Source organism: Danio rerio, chromosome 17 (assembly GCF_052040795.2).
Source record: "Danio rerio strain M-AB ecotype USA chromosome 17, GRCz13ab, whole genome shotgun sequence".
NCBI lineage: Eukaryota > Metazoa > Chordata > Actinopteri > Cypriniformes > Danionidae > Danio > Danio rerio.
Window position 1 is genome coordinate 14477091 of NC_141037.1, and position 19833 is coordinate 14496923.

The following is a 19833-nucleotide window of genomic DNA, read 5'->3' on the forward strand; positions in this document are numbered from 1 at the left end:
TTAAATTAATAGCAAAATTTACGTAATATATTTTTTCAATATGAAAAATAACTTTAACATTTTCAGTATGAATAAATTCATAGTGATTTAAATAGATGTATTGCATTTTGAAGAGGAAACGTTTTTATATTTAATTTTTGAAAATCAAAATCTGGATGTGGGGCGTCACGGTGGCGCAGTGGGTACCACAATCACCTCACAGCTGGATGTTTCGCAGAGATTGGGTTGCAGCTGGAATGCCATCCGCTGCGTAACACATGCGCTGGGTAAGTTGGCTGTTCATTCCGCTGTGGCGACCTTGGTTTAATGAAGGGACTAAGCCAAAAAAAAAAATGAATGATCGAGTTTGCATGGTTCTCCCTGTGTTGGTGTGGGTTTCTTCCAAAGACAAACCAAAACATATGCTGGGATAGTTAATGGTTCATTCCGCTGAGGTAACATCTGATAAATAAGGGACTAAGCTGAAGGAAAATGAATAGTCACAGAAAATGTGAAAAAAAAAAAATCCAAATGTTTGTCTTGCATAATGTCATGTTTGACTTTCAAAATATCTAACATGAGAAGCTGTTCACTGATGATCCAGAGATGATTAGGACCCTCAGGGTCAGAGGGTGATTGGGCTTATGACTAAGTCAAATACTGAAATTAAATTTGTCTGTCATGTTAGATCAAAGCAGACTTTGGAGTTTTCCCTTCTCTTTCTGTGTCCTCAGGTCATGGAGTTAATGGGAAATAAAACTACTGAATATTGCAGAAGTGCAGGATGTTTTACATTCAAGCAAAGACCCGCTTGACCTTTGAGTGATACAATCAGATGTACGTGATGAGAGAAAAGCAACCCAAACCGAAGGTAAGTGTATTTCCCTGCTTATTTGCTATGCATGACTGGATGGATTCAAAGCAGTGCATTAAAGCATTAAAATGCCATAACTAGAGTCGGCGTTGAGCGCTGCACAGCTGGGTTCGACTGCCTCTGCGGGGAGCTTCTTAAGATACTCATACATTAACAGCCATTCCACGTCTTCAATGACAAAGATTATAATACCTAGAACAACATTGTGATTCTATTTCTGCTTGTGATTTGCCATATCAGTCATTAGCAGCATGCATTTCACACAGGAACAACAAAAAAAGACACCACAGGCAATTGGATCTTGACACTTAAGCAATATCAAAAGCAGAAGTGCTGATTTTCAGCAGTTTCCACTCTAATATTGCTTTTATGCAACCATAAAAAAGGAAGACGGAGAAACCTGAAAGATTGAGACGAAATGTAAGCATTTAATTTTAATTTGAGCATTTTATAAGGGCCTATAATAAACACTTCTGTTAAAAAAAAACATTTGTGAGTATGCGAAACAAATTTTTTGGAATTAACTTTTTATTACTGAGAATTAACTTTTATTACTTTTTGTAATAAACACTATCCGAGTAGTGTAGATAATTTGTGTCATGATTTATTAAGTAAGTGATCATTAATTTAGGTTTTAAGAGACGCATCAGAGGCACCACAACACTTGATTAATAAACAGAGTCTGGGTGTGAATGATGATTTGGAGGTGAGAGATTCTTGCTTATACCAGGCCAGAGCTGTGATTATTACTTTGCTTTTCCATGACACATGCGTTTATAGCCGTTAACATTTCCTCATAATTAATCATCGCTATTTTTAAATTGTTCTTGTGATGCTGCCACAGTACTTTTAGAACCTTTCGGTAGACGTGAGCAATATTAATCTGTGATATGATATAATTGGTGCTTTAAAAAGGTGAGATTTGACATTGAGTAAGCCACTCACTTTGCAATAATGATGATAATAATAATAATAATAATAAGAAGAAAAGATGTCAAACATATTTGATTTAGCATGAGTCTAACTTGATCATCCTTTTTGTAATAGAGTTAAAGGGATGGTTCACACAAAATGACCATTTCCTCACCATTTCCTCACTCGTAAGTTCTTAATTTTTATATATTTCTTTCTTCTGTTGAACACTAAATAGGATATTCTGAAAAATGTTGGGAAAGAAGCAGCAATTGGCATCTATTGTAAGACAAAAAATAGTTAGGAAGCCAATGGCTTTTTTTCCTCCAACATTTTTCTGTATATCTTCCTTTGTGCTTACCAGAAGAAAGAAATTCAAACAGGTTTAGAACAGGTGGAGGAAGAGTAAATGATGGCTGGATTTGTATTTTTGTTGAACTATCCCTTTAAGCAGTCTTCTGGCAGTCTTTTTGTTCATTTCATAAATAAAAAAAAAAGACCTGTGATGTTGTAAATATCACCTTAGCCATAAATGAGTAAATATCACCTTTTTTTAACATGTTTTAGAGTGTCTCATTTTTTATTCAGTCAGTTTTATTTCCGAACCATTTCTGTGAAAATACACAGTATAAGCTGTGAATGAACTTACACATACAAATGAGTCCGAATCAATAGCTATGGCTTCTAGCGAAACACTGAGTTGTAATTGTGAAGCAAAATCAGAATATCAACATATTTGGAAATAAACAAATTAACCGCATATACACTCACCGGCCACTTTATTAGGAACACCTTTCTAGTACTGGGTTGGACCCCCCTTTTGCCTTCAGAACTGCCTTAATTCTTTGTGGCGTAGATTCAACGTTCTGGAAATATTCCTCAGAGATTTTGGTCTAGCATCATGCAGTTGCTGCAGTTTTGTCGGCTGCACATCCATGATGCGAATCTCCCGTTCAACCACATCCCAAAGGTGCTTGTTTTTATTGAGAACTGGTGACTTTGGAGGCCATTTGAGTACAGTGAACTCATTGTCATGTTCAAGAAACCAGTATGAGATGATTCACGCTTTGACATGGTGCGTTATCCTACTGGAAGTAGCCATCAGAAAATGGGTACGCTGTGGTCATAAAGGGATGGACATGGTCAGAAACAATACTCAGATTGGCTCTGGCATAGACACAATGCTCAATTGGTACAAATGGGTCCAAAGTGTGCCAAGACAATATCCCCCACACCATTACACCACCACCACCAGCCTGAACTGTTGATACAAGGCAGGATGGATCAATACTTTCATGTTGTTGACGCCAAATTCTGACCCTAACATAAGAATGTCACAATAGAAATCAGAGCAGCCAACGCTTTTCCAATCTTCTATTGTCCAATTTTGGTGAGCCTGTGCGAATTTTATCCTCAGTTTCCTGTTCTTAGCTGTCAGAAGTGGCACCCAGTGTGGTCCTCTGCTGCTGTAGCCCATCTTCCTCTAGGTTGGACGTGTTGTATGTTCAGACATGCTCTTCTGCACACCTCAGCTGTAATGAGTGCTTATTTGAGTTACTGTTGCCTTTTCTATTAGCTAAAACCAGTCTGGCCATACTCCACTGACCTCTGGCATCAAGGCATTTGCTTCCACAGAACTGCCGCTCACTGGATATTCTCTCTTATTTAGACCATTCTCAGTAAACCCTAGAGATGGTTGTGCGTGAAAATCCCAGTAGATCAGCAGTTTCTGAAATAATCAGATTAGCCTGTCTGGCACCAACAACCATGTCACGTTCAAAGTCACCTAAATCACCTTTCTTCCCCATTCTGATGCTCAGTTTAAACTGCAGCAGTTCGTCTTGACCATGTGTACATGCCTAAATGCATTGCGGAACAGCATGATATCTTTGCTGAAGAATTTATTAATGTTTTTTTTATCATGAATGCTAATGCCATCCAGCAATAGTGCTGATTACTTCATATTTTTTTGGATTGTGTTGTATTTAACTTTTGACCAGATTAATCATGTGGGGAAATCTCTAAGAATAGTATCAATTTCTTTAAAGGCAATATGAAAGTCATGAACAGTCATAAAACGTTCATTACCAAAATTATTAAAGAAAGAAAATAAATAAATCAAGCCTCAATCAAACCAATTAGAATAAAAAATAAATTTATTTCTAACAGTTCTTCTGGTTACCTATCTAAGAGCGTTGATGTGTTGTATGATGTCACATCCTGTTAGATGAACAGGACAGGCTGTTTATATACATTTTGGTCTAGTCAGAGATAAAAGTGACAGCGGTTGAGAAGTGTGAAGTATAAGCTAGACTGAATCACTGTCAGCGCTGATGGAAAGGTGCAGTTAAAGGTCTTGAGAAGCGGCCAACAGCAGCTCTCATTTATTTTGACACCCGTCCAATCCTCCGGTTCGCTCAGGGACGCTCTTGTTTGGAACATGTCTCTTGGCATGTATATTAAAACAGTGCGTTTTCCGCACCATAAAATCACAATGGTTATTAAGCATTTATCTTGTCACAAACGTTGCCTGTAATGTGCATAAACAAGCTTGGCTGTAGGCCGAGCAGCATTTGAGAGTTTTCATTTCTGAACGCCAGTGCACATTTGTCCTAATTCCCTGCGGCATCATTGGTGTGATTGCTTTATTTTGTCCTAATCGTTTCTGCGCATTTGCTAATCTTTATTTGATCTGTTGTCAGCGCTCGGCCCATTGGGAAGAAATATTAACGCAAATAATGTGCATATGCCTTCGGTTAAGTTTTGACCTTAGACTGTGTTTTTCGTGCTAGAACGCACAGGGACCCACAAGCAAAGAACGAGAAGCAGATGTGATTAGACATTTAATGGAAAATAGTCATTTTCAAAATCAGCAGGGGAAAAATGGCTTTATCGTGTTGCAATTGCATTTGAAAATTAAAGAAAAATGTAGCTTAATTACACAGTCGGCACAACAGCATGTTTTTTTTTTTGTTTTTTTTTCATGATGTTATAAAGCTGATTTAAAGTTTGATTTAATTCATGGGCCAAGTGGGCATAATACAGTAAATGCAGAAAAGGAAAAAGTTGATCTAAATGTCAGGAGCTCATTTAAGTAATTGCAAATTAGTAATGTTTTAAAAAAACTAATGTTCGCTTCAAAAAAAATGGAAAAAAATACTGTATAAAAAAGTTATTGTTTTTATATAAATACTGCCATTTTTTTCATTAAAGGGGTGGTCCACTATCGTATTTTAAAGTTTAGTTGATGTGTATGTAGCTGTGTAAACGTAAACAACATCTCTGAATGTAATACACTCAAAGTTCAGTGCAAAGGAAGACATTTGCTGCATCCCAAAGCGCATACTTATGCACTATTCTACGTCATTTTGTAGTATATATAGTGTAAGTAGTGCGTTCACACTGAAAACTCTAAAAATAATAAGTGCACTTTAATTACCTGGATGATGCACTCATTCAGCCAGTAAAATCAAGAGTGTAGTGATGGACACTTCACGCACTCAACGACCACAGGTTTGCTCATGTAGCGAAAAAGGTGGAGCTATCAGGCGCACATGTTGAATAACTTTATTTATTTTGGACGGTGAAAGCCAAATTCTCCTACGGGAGTGATTATAGCGCCTCTCGATGGTGAATGCGGTCACACTTATGGCAGGTATTATTTGATAGTTTGGTCATTTATTTCACTTATTTGGCAACCGTCAAACGTCATCAGGGAAACGGTTTGAAGGCCCAAGCTGTTTTTTTACATGCGTTTTTTTTATTTCTCTTTGCTATTTGGCTTAATAGAACCTAATTAGAATAAAACCTAAGAATCATCTTTTGATATGATATACTTTTAGAGAAAAATTATGTCCATATAAGTGGACTCATGGTCCAAATTTTCATAAAACACAATAGAGTCACCTTTGTGTAATAGAATAAAAAACTCTTTATTTCTGCCTTGAACACAGCAAATTTTTTTCCTGACTGTTTTTTAATGGTTTAATAACACATACACACTATTTTTTTTATCATGTTTTGACTATCAGTACATTTTTTTTGCCAGTTTTTTTTTTTTGGACAGTTAAAATAGTGTTTGGGACATTTCATATGCTGCAAAACAGTTACAGGATGACGCTGTATGTCTGTAACAAAATATAAGACTATTATATTATTACTATTATATTATTATATATAGACTAAAATGTGCTGTCCACGTATGTGGCCATTAAGCCCTGGGAGGTTAGTTGTAATGTACAGTAGCTGTGTGAACAAACAGCATCTCTGAATGTAATACACTTAAAGTTCAAAGCAAAGGGAGACCGTAGCTGCGTCTCAACTGGCACACTATACACCATGCACTCATGCACTATGTACTTCTGCACTTACACTTTTAACAGCATGGTATTTGTATGTAGAGTCGTCCCAAATGGAACACTAATGTTTTTGTACTAAGCGGAAATTTAAACTGTTTCCCTGATGACGTTTGACGGTTGCCAAATCAGTGAAATAATTAACCAAACTATCAAATAATACCTGTCATGAGTATAACCGCATTCACTATCGGGAGACGCTATAACCCCTCTCGTAGGAGAATTTTGCTTTCACCATCCAAAATAAATAAATTTATCCAACATGTGCGCCTGATAGCTCCGCCCCTTCCACTACGTGTGCAAACCTGTGGTCGTTGAGTGCGTGAAGTGTCCATCATTACACACCTAATTTTACCGGCTGAATGAGTGCATCATCCAGGTAATTAAAGTGCACTTATTATTTTTAGAGTTTTCAGTGTGAACGCACTACTTACAATATTTATATTACAAAATGGTATAGAATAGTGCAATAGTATGCGATTTGGGATGGAGCTATTGGCTTTTACAGAGTTAGCTTAGCAAAGGCTACAGCGAATGAAGTTTGGGGACTTCAAAAAACACAAAAAAACATCTAGGCTAGTGAGATCACAAACTCTTAAGGTTACGCATATACACCCCCGTATATGCGAGGTTCACGTTCACCTGTGGTGAATCTAATGTTCAGTGCAATAGTTTGGTAAATTGTTTGTTTTATAATGTATGTGTAAATGAGTGATTGTTTATTTCTCTATTGGAAAGATGTCCAGATCTAGAATGAACCTTCTAGTCAACCTTCTAGAACCTTCTAGTCAAAAAGTCATTATTCACACTGACTGCATAAACTGCTTTAAACTGGACCGGTGAATGTGTTCTTAAACTGTCTGACCTTGGCATATACAGCATTCATCATTCACATCCATATTAATATTATTATAGTGTGTAATTTCTTCCTGTACGAGGTGAGTTCAAATGCAGGACACCATGAATGTGCTTTTGAAAATAAAGCCGAGTGTACTGCCTACAGAAATGCCTATTAAGGCATTGTAGCTCTTCCACATTGTAGGCTTTTTAGAGGAATGCCTAACACAAAAATGCTTGTTGTTATTCACTCGTGTTATTGAAATCCCTGTGTGAGTTTCTTCTGTGGAACACAAAGGCAGAAATTCACAGTGAACACAGAGGGAAGCTTTTAAAGTGCTCCTGTTATGCCATTTAAAAGGTTCCTCATTTTGTTTGGAAGTTTTTGATGTATTTACATGCATCCAATGTCATAAAACACCTTCATTTTTTGTCATACTATACAACATACACTACCTGACAAAAAGTCTTGTCACCAATTATAGTTTTAGGAACAACAAATAATAATTTGACTTCTAATTGATCATTTGGTAGTAGAAGTGGCTTAAAGCAAATGCCTCTAAATTATGCTTATTTTTGCCAAAATAAAATATGATCATACCTTGATTTTTAATGATTTAATTAGGACAGTACGGTCTGACTTTGGCTAGACAAAAGTCTTGTCACTTAACAGAAGTAATGTACAGTATAGAATATAAAGTCATGGTGCAGTGGGAAAAGAATGAATATTGTGTTTGACTCCCATGAGCCTGGAGGACTGCATTCACACATCTCTGCAATGACTCAAATAATGTATTAATAAAGTCGTCTGGAATAGCAAAGAAAGCATTCTTGCAGGAATCCCAGAGTTCATCAAGATTCTTTGGATTCCTCTTTAATGCCTCCTCCATCTTACCCATGCTTACATGCTTAATAATGTTCATGCCTGGTGACTGGGCTGGCCAACCCTGGAGCACCTTGACCTCCTTTGCTTTCAGGAACTTTGATGTGGAGGCTGGAGTATGAGAGAAGTGCTATCCTGCTGAAGAATTCGCCCTCTCCTGTGGTTTATAATGTAATGGGCAGCACAAGTGTCTTGATACCTCAGGCTGTTGATGTTGCCATCCACTCTGCAGATCTTTTGTACGCCCCCATACTGAATGTAACCCCAAATCATGAATCTTGGGTGAATGCGTGTTTCAGTATGTCTTCTGCAGTATTAGTGATGATTGGGATGCAGTTCACCAGATGATTCATCAGAAAAAATCTACCTTCTGCCACTTTTCCAAACGATCAACTAGAAGTCTAGTTAATATTGACTTATAACTAGAATCAACAATATAACTGGGACCATCGACAAGACATTTGTCAGGCAGTGTACTATTTGTTTGAAGATTTGTTCAAGATTTGTTTGTAGATAGACATCTGATTGTGAAATGGACAAAATGACTTTGTGACTGGTCAAAAACTAATTGCTCAGACCACTTCAAGAGGTTGTCTGGGACGCATTCCAGACAAAACCGGACAGATCTAAATGCTTAATGTTATTGAAACCGTATATGTAAATTTGACTCCTCCCAAAAATAAATAAATAAATAAATAAATAAATAAACATGAGATCGTACTTGTGGTGAGTGTTTGAGACAGATGTTTGAGAAGTTAGTTTTGTTATATTTGAATTTTTTCATTGTATTTTCAACTGGGAAATTACAAGATTAACTGTTGAATTAATATCAGATGGCAGCATTAACAACAGAGACACAGCACACACCTGTAGCCTACCTCTGAAAAGAAAGAATCAATAATAGAAGGCATGCTACTTTGATGGCGACGCAGTGGCACAGTAGGTAGTGCTCACAGCAAGAAGGTCGCTGGTTCGAACCTCGGCTGGGTCAGTTGTGTTTCTGTGTGGAGTTTGCATGTTCTCCCTGCGTTCGCGTGGGCTTCCTCTGGGTGCTCCGGTTTCCCCCAGTCTACAGACATGCAGTACTGGTGAATTGGGTAGGCTAAATTGTCCGTTGTGTATGAGTGTGTATGGATGTTTCCCAGATATGGGTTGCAACTGGAAGGGCATCCGCTGCGTAAAACATATGCTGTAGAAGTTGGTGGTTCATTCCGCTGTGGTGACCCCAGATTAATAAAGGGACTAAGCCGAAAAGAAAATGAATAAATGAATGAATGTTACTTTGATTTGGAGAAATATGTCATAGACAAATTTAGACAAACAATAGACTGCATTCTCTGCATTGATCCCAGTGCCTAGACTGCAGTTCTGCACAAGATGTTTGGTCAGAAGACAAATAGTCGTGCCCAACTGAGCCTGGTTTCTCTCACGTTTTTTTTTTTTTTCCTTCACCACTGGCTTGCTTGGTTTGGGACTTGTGGAGCTGCGCATGGATGGATTTGCTCTTCAGTGTTTGGAGTTTCAGCATTGAAATTAAACCTTCAATTCTGAAAACTGGACTGACATGGTTTCAATTTACATTGAAAAAGCACTATGGAAATAAAGATGAGTTAAATAAAAATTAACAAATTAATTTTAACCCTTTACAATTTTGAATGATGTTCTGCATGGAAAAATAGATGTTTTATTTAGTTTGAATGGCAAATAATATAAATAATTTGTGTAAATAATAACTGACTCAATGTGTTTTGATTGGTTTACTACTTACAGTGCATTCTGAAAATCAAAAGTAGTTCAACTTTTTTTCTCCCTTTCTTCTTTCCTACATTCAGCGATTGCAAACAGTACCAATGTATTATGGTATCAGTTCGAGTGGATATCTAGCAATGAAGCATTCTTGCTACAAATGGGCGGAGCTTGAGTTCCGTATTGAGGTCACGCCAACATGGCTATAGACTCTTTGCAGCGGAGAGTCATTCGAACCACTTTGAGTTGACTCTTTTATAGATGAATCAATAGTTTTAAACACAGTGCACTTTTAGATTTAAGCCTGGATATTTCACCTCACTTGAATTTGTTACACTGCATGGAAGTTCATTTTTAAAAAAACCCATAATAGGGGCTCTTTAATTTCAAGCCCTCATTACAAATAAATGAAACAAGTAATTATTTGTACGCAAGAGCCTTTAAAAATCTATTAACAAGTCTTTAAAATCTTAAATCTGTCTTAAAATCTGTTAATGTTTTGTAAAGAAACCAGTCATAAAGTTAATTGTGATAGGGTTGGAGGGTGGGGTTAAAATGTTATTAAAAATAAACATATTTAAATAAAAATTCAAGTATCTTCAGAAAATATTACTTGTGTGTATCCTACATTTTCCTGTCACCTCATTAACAACATTCCGACAACAAAACACTAAATCAATTGCAACTCCTGTCTCTCTTTTGGAATTCTATTCAACTCTTACTGTTAGGATGCAGCGTGTGGTTTTGGAGCAGCGTTTGCATGATTGAACAGCCTCTGTTTTTGTTATGGTTGCAGAGGTTTATTAAGGTGGACACGGCTCTTAGCTGGCTGAGGCTAGGTGTTAGTCATGAATCGATATACTGTTTGGCATTGCACAGACCTCTTACCGCATATCCAATATGCCAGAGATTGTTGTCTTGTTGACTATATCACAAGGTTTTTTTTTGTAGTTTCCCTGAAAACTTTTCTGAAGCTTCGACTATAAAACAGATAAATGTCAATGTTTTGGCCTCCAATGTTATTTATTTCTACACTTATGTGCTTCTCATATTTGATGTAAATCTGAAGATAATTTTTTAACAAAGCCAATACTGAATCCTATGGGAAAGTGCTGACATTTCTAATAGAGACCGGAAGATTTAATTGATTTAAATATAAATGATAGGCTGTGAAAATGAGGAAAGATCCAGGATTTAAAGTAGAGGAGTGGATCAATTGCTAGACTTATGAAATATAGCTTCCTCTTTTTAATTGGGCATAAAAAAGAGCAGCATGAAATATCTGGCCAGTTCAGTTAATTGCAATGGTTGAAAAATATTCTTAAGTTCTGATAATAAATGTCCCCTCTGACAAAATATAAACTTGTTTTCAATAAAATATAAATTGACAATCTGAAAATCTGAAACTTCATTCCAAACTGTCCCATATGCAGTTGAAGTCAGAATTATTAGACCCCCTTTGATTTTTTTATTTATGTATTTTATTTCCCAAATGATGTTTTACAGAGCAAGGGAATTTTCACAGTATGTCTGATAATGTTTTTTCTTCTGGAGAAAGTCTTATTTGTTTTATTTCAGCTAAAATAAAAGCCGTTTTTAATTTTTAAAACACAATTTTAAGGGCAAAATTATCAGCTCCTTTAAGCTACTTTTTAAAATAGTCTATAGAACAAAGCATGGTTACAATAACTTGCCTAATTACCCTAACCTGCCTCGGTAACCTAATTAACCTAGTTAAGCCTTTAAATGTCTCTAAGCTATATAGTAGTGTCTTGAAAAATATCTAGTCAAACATTATGTGCTGTCATTATGTCAAAGATAAAATAAATCAGTTATTAGAAATGAGTTATTAAAACTATTATGTTTAGAAATGTGTTGAATCTTCTCTTCGTTTAACAGAAATTTGAGAAAAACGGGGTTAATAAATCAGGGGGGCTAATAATTCTGACTTCAACTGTGTATTAATCATTTACTCACCATTAGGTTGTTCCAGGCTTGTTTGATTCATTTCATACATTCGTTGAATTACAATTGCACAAAACACACTGTATTGTAAGGAATCGTATTTTTACATCATGAAGAAAAGTCATTTATATATCAAGTATTTTAATTTTCTGCCAACGTAATTAATGCATGTCATTTGTTTTAGTCAACACAAAGTGTATCATTTAACCACATTTAGCAATATTAATTTGCTCAGCACAGTTTTTGTATTATCTAGTGGTATTTTCTGATTATGTTTTATAATATATCATGCACTGTAAAGACTGTGCTAATGAATAAATTAAAGCTGCATGATCAATCATTAAAAGATCGCAACACAGTCTTAATTATAAATGACTAAAAAGTTTGATAATCGCAGCCGTATATTCAAACCTGCATTTGACCCAGCATTGGCGGTCATTGTTATAAAACCTCTTTAGTCTTTTCAACCAATGTTATTAGTATTTCTGTGTTGTACAATTCAGATGACAACCTAAGTACTGGGATAATGTTTAAAGTTATAGGTGTACATATAAACATGCATTTCTGCAGTAAATCGATCAAAATCCCCCTTTGAAAGCAGCTTCAAATGATGGTTGTAGCAATAACATTGTTTTTACATAAATACTGGACACAGAGTATGCAACTACCGAATTGGCTTTATCACTGTCTCTCCATTCCACCTCTATCTGGTGTGTGGTAAACGCACTGGCGCCGATGTCCTGAAGCTGCCGTTGCAGCATCCAAGTGGATGCTGCAGACTGGTGGTTGAGTGGAGAGACCTCCCCTCCCATGATTGTGAGTTGCTGTGGGTGTATATTGTCTATATAAATACACAACACTTATACAACATGTTGGCTAAATCACAATTACTTTTTAAAATAAAGCAGATTTTTTGTTTAATCACAATTTTGTCGTGCCTATGGAGTTTGATTTCTTTAATTTCAGTTTGACCTCCCTCTTCAACCTCCACACCAAGCAAAAATCATTTCCATCACACCTATTCTGATTTCTTACACATTTCAAAGATTATTTAGGTCTAGTAATGTGCTTCTTACAATCTCATGTTGTCGATATATATTTAAGTGTGGCTGAACTTTTTCATCTGCAGCTCCCAAACTTTGGAATATTTTAGCTGTAATTTTGAGATTTTTATCTGCAGCACCTAATTTATATCAGTCATTATTTCTCTGTAATTTAGAGTCAGAACACTCCAAGCCAGTGCTGACAAAAAAAAAAAATAAAAAAATGCGTTGTCGGCTCATGTCTAGACTCTTCTGGAGCAAATATCTGCTCTTAAACAACAAACCGACAGCAGCCAACTGAAACAAGCAACATAGGCTCACTGGGAAAACCTACTCTGCTGTACATTTTTAAAAACTCGCAAATATGTGCTTGCTGGGTACATATTGCTGCATTTTATGTGTAAAACTAACCTACAGGGTGGTAGCGCTGACTACTTGCCCCTTATGGCTGGCTTTTTCAAGCATGACTGGTATGCTTAGTTGCTCACTGCGAATGGTGGCAGACTTGAGAGGTGGAGCGTAGCCGACTTTTCCAGAAATCAGGAAAAATTAATCGAGAGAAAAAAAAAAAGCAGCATAAGGTTGTGCTAGAAGCACGAGGCTGTGATACCTTTTCTCTTTTATTATGTTTTCGAAAACACAATTGGTTGGGTTTATGGAAAGGGGTGGGTGGGTCAGTCCATATTAAATGGATTTATTATGGATGACAAGACAACTGGCTTCTCTCACATGACATTACTATTTACAGAAATGTAATGTAAAACATAAAAAAAAAACAAAAAAAACATGCACAAGTAATTTATTTGAGATTGTCAAAAATGTACACGGAGCCCTTGACTGTATTTTAAAAAACAAATACATCAAGAAAACGTAGTCCTGCGTATGTAAGTTCTCAAATGTAGTCCTGGTCAGATATTTCCAATAAGCCTGGGTTGGAAACGAGAGAGCGAATTTTCTGCGTCTATGAGAGGACATGCCTTTCTGCAACCACAGATAGCAGTAATCTGTTTTCTCATTCCATAAAGGAAAATATATGCTCTAATATATGATTTCTGCTTAGACAAACTGTAAACAAAGCAGCATTTAGTATCATTATCACAGTTCTTGTCACTCACTATGGATAAATTCACTCGTTGAAATTTGTCTACTAATCCAATAATCCATATCATCAATGTTACAGCTGGCTTTTTCCTGTTCCATCTCTGCGTCCATCTTGGGCACATCACTTTTTTGCTCTCACGCTCTGATCCGATGATGAATAAACCAATCAGAGCGTTCTCTTCAGCAGACAGCTTATTCTACATGCTGAATTAGCCAGTGAGCTCCAACGTTAAGGATGATTAGAGGCAAGGCGTGGAACACACCAAACCAACTAGCCAACTAACCAATGCTGGTCGGCAGCCCGACGAAGCCCAACATACATTTCATGATCAGAATGCCTCCGATGTTCTTCTGAATGGGCTAAGTCAATCTTATCACACCATACAACACAGGAATATCTGACAACCTGATGATCTTTAGGAGACAAGGAGAAATGGTTTCAAAATTAGCCCCATTAGTTTGTGGTGTGCGTCCATTTGTGTTCAGTTAGTTGATGGTTATTGTTTGTCTTGGTGGTGTTGTCAACCTGTTGTTAACAGTTTTTTCAGCATATTTTAAAACAAATTTTTAATCACTAAATTATTTTGTCTTTGCCATCATGATACTTTGCTAGCTATTTTGCAAGATACTAAATTAGTTTAGATTAAATGTTAAATGCATTTATTATTATTTATTTGATTGATTTTTCAGTTAATTTTATGACCTCTGTAAAATATCATTGGGTCAGGTGAAGGGTGAGGGCATATATAGCAAAACTTTAGGGCAAAACTGCACTGTTAAGCATAACTAGTTCTCTTGGGGGTAAAAGCTACTCTAAACCACTTCTTACCCAGAGCCAAGCTTATGTATAATTAAAAGAAAGTCATGCAATTATTTCATCCATAGCTAGAAATGCTTTTTTTCCTCTCTCCACAGGATCTCCAATTAAAACTACTACTGTTTTACATTTTGTGTGTGTATCGTGTGTGCAAAGGTCAAGTACTGGTGCACTGGTAAATTAGTGAGGTTCATGGTATAGCTTCATATATGTGAGTATATACAGGACATTAATGGTTTGATTTTTGCATGCCTTAATTAGTGTGTTGACAGAGCGGTGGTTTAGTAGTAAAGCCACCTCATAATGTTTTTTTTTCTATTAAATTCACTTCTTTTAAGTGTAACCACTACAGCCAAACACACAGCTGCATTTTGCAGCTTATCATTAACTTACTTAACCCACTGATCCTACTGCATCCAACATGGTCTGAGCTGGGATCGCACCAGCAATTCTTTGTATGGGAGTCAGTTTTTCTAACAAAAGGGCTAAAGACCATGGCTTTGGGTGTCTGTTGCTAGAGCACCTTTAGAAGTCAGAGAAGTGAGGTTTATCTGCACGACACTTTACTAGCTGGCCTTCGTTACTCTCACCCATCTAAACCTCATTCTTATCCCGGACGAGCCCCCAGGTGTAACCTACCTGTCCTTCTGCACTCAACCTGTTCTGAGCTGGGGTCGAACTAGCAATTCTTTTGCCTGGGAGTTGGTTGCTCTAACAAGGAGGCTAAACTTATGTGGCCTACCAGAATAATCAGCCTTAAGACCTGGAGGTTAATTCACACTGAACAACTAACTCTGTCTAATTTTTGCACGTTAAAAATTAAATTAGAATCTGGTTCGCTTCCCCCCCCCAGTTTTGCATTCCAATGAGTGTTTTAAGTGGTGTTTTGACAACTTTGGGCAAAATCTAAAATGTCTTTGAAGAACCTAATATAACATAATACAAATATTCTGTGGTTTATTGTATGCTAGCTTGTCGACGCAGCTTGGTTAGTGTCTGTTTGCGTGTATCTGTCTGTGTCTCTTTAGAAAAACTTCCAGTCTCTGCACAGTATCAATTGGTTCCTGGAGATTGGTCTTCTTTTAAATCTGTGGTTCTAGTATCGCTAGCAAAGAATCAAACTGAGCCATGGATATCCTGAAGTAAACATTTAATCTGTTGAGATAAACCTACAGCTTTTTTATTAGAAGGTAAAACTGATCTTCCTCTTTCTGCAATCTAAGGGTTGGATGGACCCAATATTTCCCTTTTCTTTCCAACAAAATCAGAAGACTCCATTTTGTGTGCGTGGCTTGTTTGCGTGACAAATTTCTTGGATTTAAATATGAAAATAACACATACGCTACCTGACTACACACATGCCGTCGTCCAAGCTCATGGGAGTCAAACAAAATATTCCTTCTTTTTCTACTGCAGCATGACTTTATATTCTATACTGTACATTAATTCTGTTATGTGACAAGACTTTTGTCTAAGCGAAGTCAGACCTTACTGTCCTGATTAAATCATTAGAAATCAAGGCATGATCAAATTTTATTTTGGTTAAAATAAGCGTAATCAAGAGGCCTTCGCCTTTCATATAAACCACTTATGAATATCAAATGATCTCATTCATATAAATATAAATGAATTTTATTTAAAAATTCCCCAAGTGCTGTTTGACAGATATTTTTTTTTCCAGTACATAACGGTTTAATTGAAGTAAAAGTAAATTATTTAAAGTAAAAGTACACATCTTTAAAAGTACTCTAAAAGTACAAGTTACCCAAAAAGTTACTTAAGTAAATGTAACTAATAACAAAATGAAAGCACAGCATCATCGGCAGGGCAGCTAGAGCAAATTCTGAAGCTCTTGACAGTATTTTTGTGAACACATAGTTAGGTTGTAAGTTGTTTCTGTCCAATTTTTAAATAAAGCTTTAACACAACATTTAAAACAAGACAAATTCATGCATTTACTTGGACTGAACCTGAAGTATCAGTAAGTGTGAGCAAGAGCGTGGGAAAGCTTGCATATATATCACTTTCACCTCTCAGTAAATGCAGAAGGGACCAAGCCGACTGCGTGCATCACACTAAGTACGGGGGTTCTTCCCAAGGGCGGTCCTGAGACAGGAACCAGTTTGTCATCTAGTGTCCTTGTCCTACTTTAGAAACCACCCTGTTTCTGCCCACAGCCTCGAAGGAGCCCAGAGAACGACTCCTCTCACCAAGGGTAAAAAGCTGATGGTGACCTGGAAGTGAACAGCACTCACCGCGGAGCATGTTCCCATTTTCACCTTGACACGTTGGCAAACACACATCATCGCTTCACTGGAGTGCAAAGCCCCGCTGCTATCCGTCCATTTCCCAGCGCACTCTCAAACATTTAACATTTGTCCTATTTGAGCTAAAGTGCAATCATGGGTTTAAACTAAAGTAAAAAAAAAGTTCAAGCTTTAAAAGCGCTCCTCCGAGGAACGTTTTACTGCCCGGAGGTTTGTCTATCAGATTTCACAAGACAAAATAGAGCCCTCGGTTAGGTTTCAATTTCGGCTCTGTCTAAGATGTTTTTCTTAAAGTGCTTGGGAAGATACTTTTAAAGGTTGACAGGATAGAATGTACTCATTTTTAAGTTAGTTAGGGGTGTTGTTATTGTTTACACTTTCATTTTGTCTTATCCTATATATGAGTAAACACTGCTTTTGGACTCCCTCAAACACCTGAATGTAATCCAATGAAAGCAATTCTAATCAAAGGGAGCGTGATCTGTTTCCCCTACATTTACATTTACAGGCATAAAACATTATGCCAATATGTGTGTGTGTGTGTGTGTGTGTGTGTGGGTATATGTGGTATACAGGGACACAAGTTGTATGACACGGGTATGACTATGTTTACACAGAGATTTGCTTATCTGATTGGGTCTTTTTTTTAGGTATTAAGTACACCGTTTTTTTAGTCTTGAATCCTTCCCTTGTCAGTTCAGACTTTACAAGTTTGATATGGAAAAGCACTCCCGAGGACCAAGATTATTATATATTATTTAACAAAATCGAACAAAAAAAAACTAAAACTAAACTTGAAAAATTTTCGTTAACTGTAATAAAAAAAATTTGTCCATAATTTTCGCATGTTAAAAAAATTATTTGACCAGATGCAATGTTTTTTCAAAAATCCTCTTTTTGTATCTGAAAAAATTGTTTGAAGTGTTTTGACTGTTCAGAGCCTCCATACAAGCGAAATCGTTCGGGGTACAGGCAACTTTGACTAACACAGTACATAAAAAAAAAAAAGATTCAATGAGCCGGACAATTGGGAACCCCTATGCTGAATTCAGTGACTGGTGCACGTCTGCCCTGCTGCTGTTTTGTGAGTGTGTGTAACCATACATTCAATGTACTGCCAATAGACATTATAATCGAAAGCATGGCCTGCTTTCGGTCCACGATATGTCCACGCAGTTGCTATTCATTATAATGTCTGCCAGTCATGGTAAATATTTGTTTACGTACGTAATGTGTGAACTATCACAAGCAATGTATCAAAATTCCACCATTTTCCTGCAATAAACTTTGCATTTCAAGATAATCATTACGCAAAATTTTTAATTGCTTCTTCTCTATGCAGTATTGGATATTCACAAGCTTGAATTGACTCCGAAATGTTTTTAAATAATGGATTAATTACGCATCAGTGTGCAAGGATTGTGTACGTGACACATTTTTTTACATATGAATATGATAAAAATACGAAGTTTTATACAAAATTTCATACGAAAATTTCAGTCTTTAGTGTGCAAAATAGGCATGGGCAGGTATAAGATTCTGACGGTATGATGACCTAGAATAAAAATATCACTGTTTCCCAGTATTGTGATTACTGCTCTAAAATATATTCTTTTTCAATTTCTGGGTATAAAACAAATACTATATATTTTATTTTCTTGAAACATTTACAAAACAATTTGAAACAATTTATAATTTGGAGCATGTAAACATGTCAGGCTAAATAATTCAATTTATTAATTGACTTCCGCTGTCTTTATTAGTTTTAAAAACACAGATTTCTTAACAATTTAAAACAGCACCTTTGAATATCTTTTTTGTTGTCCTAAAAAGCTAAAAAAAAAAAAAAGGTTTTACCTTGGGAAGGGTATATAGCAGAACATTTTGCAGTTTTAAAAGCTTGACTTTTTTACCAAACCATGGTATACCATGAAAACGGTTATCATCCCATCCATGCCTACTGCAAAGACCTTTTCTTCCTTGAGAGCCCACTTTTGTAAAGAGGGGAAGCGGTATGTCTGCATAAACTTTCACCGCAACCTTAACAAACCCTTCTATTTTTAATCCAAACAGACACAAAGACTACTTTCCACAATCAAATTAATTGAAAATGTACAAAGTTATTTTTATTTTTTGATTTTACTCTTAAACACATCACATTAGAGATCTGCGTGGGACTAAATTTTGAATCCCGCTCCCGCCCGCACCCGCCAGGTTTTAGCCGGAACCCGACCGCTCCCGCTTATATTAAGCACTTGATGTCCCGCTGCCCGACCCGCCCCGTTTTCTATCCGCCGCGCCCGATCCTGCTAAAGAGCGTGGGGAGAACAAAACCGAAAACCACCCAGTTATACAGTCCAGACAGCCTATAACAAGCTGTCTGTATAAACACACACACGCACTGCACCAAGCACACACACACAGACAAAGCTTTCTCTCTCATTCGCGCGCGCGCCCTCTAACACACACTCATAAGCACCAAGCACAAACACAGGCTAAGCTCTGTCTCTCATTCGCACGCACGCACACGCAAACGCACGCGCACGCAAACACACACACACACACACACACACACACACACACACACACACACACATCTCTCATTCGCGCGTGCGCATACATACACACACACACTGCAACAAACAAGCTAAACACAGCATCGCGCTATTTCATTTACACACATACATACGCGTGCTCACTCGGGAGTCGGGAGCAATATTGCTAGACAGCCCGCTCCCGTCCCAAATTAAATCCCGTTACCGACCCCTCCCGTGATTTATTCGGAAATTTATACCCGCGCCGTAGAAATCTGGTCGGGTCCCGCGGCGCCCGCGGGAATGCAGACCTCTACATCACATTACCAAAATAAAACAGGCTGTGCTCCATTTGCTTCTCATTTAATCTCACTAATGTTTAAGAACAACAGTGAACACTAGAAAGATTTAACGCTCATTTGTGATGTCACTTTCTCTTGGTGCTCAACTATTTTCTAAATTACACCGACAAAAGTCACACCAGGTCAAGTTTTTCATTTTACACACCACAATCCTTTCA

The 19833-nt window shown here is 37.0% G+C and overlaps 1 protein-coding gene across 9 annotated transcripts in view; it reads left to right on the forward strand.

Annotated features, from left to right (window-relative positions):
* Window positions 1–19833, forward strand: part of LOC147833028 (uncharacterized) — a 425349-nt gene that overhangs the window by 90466 nt on the left and 315050 nt on the right. For 7 of the 9 annotated variants that reach the window (XR_015513156.1, XR_015513154.1, XR_015513155.1 and 4 more), the window contains exon 2: window positions 714–850. The gene's annotated coding sequence lies outside the window, so the exon portion shown is untranslated. Of the gene's footprint in view, window positions 1–713; window positions 851–1119; window positions 1274–16689; window positions 18091–19833 lie in introns of those variants that run through there. The other 2 variants (XR_015513157.1, XM_087290191.1) reach the window with 2 other exon arrangements.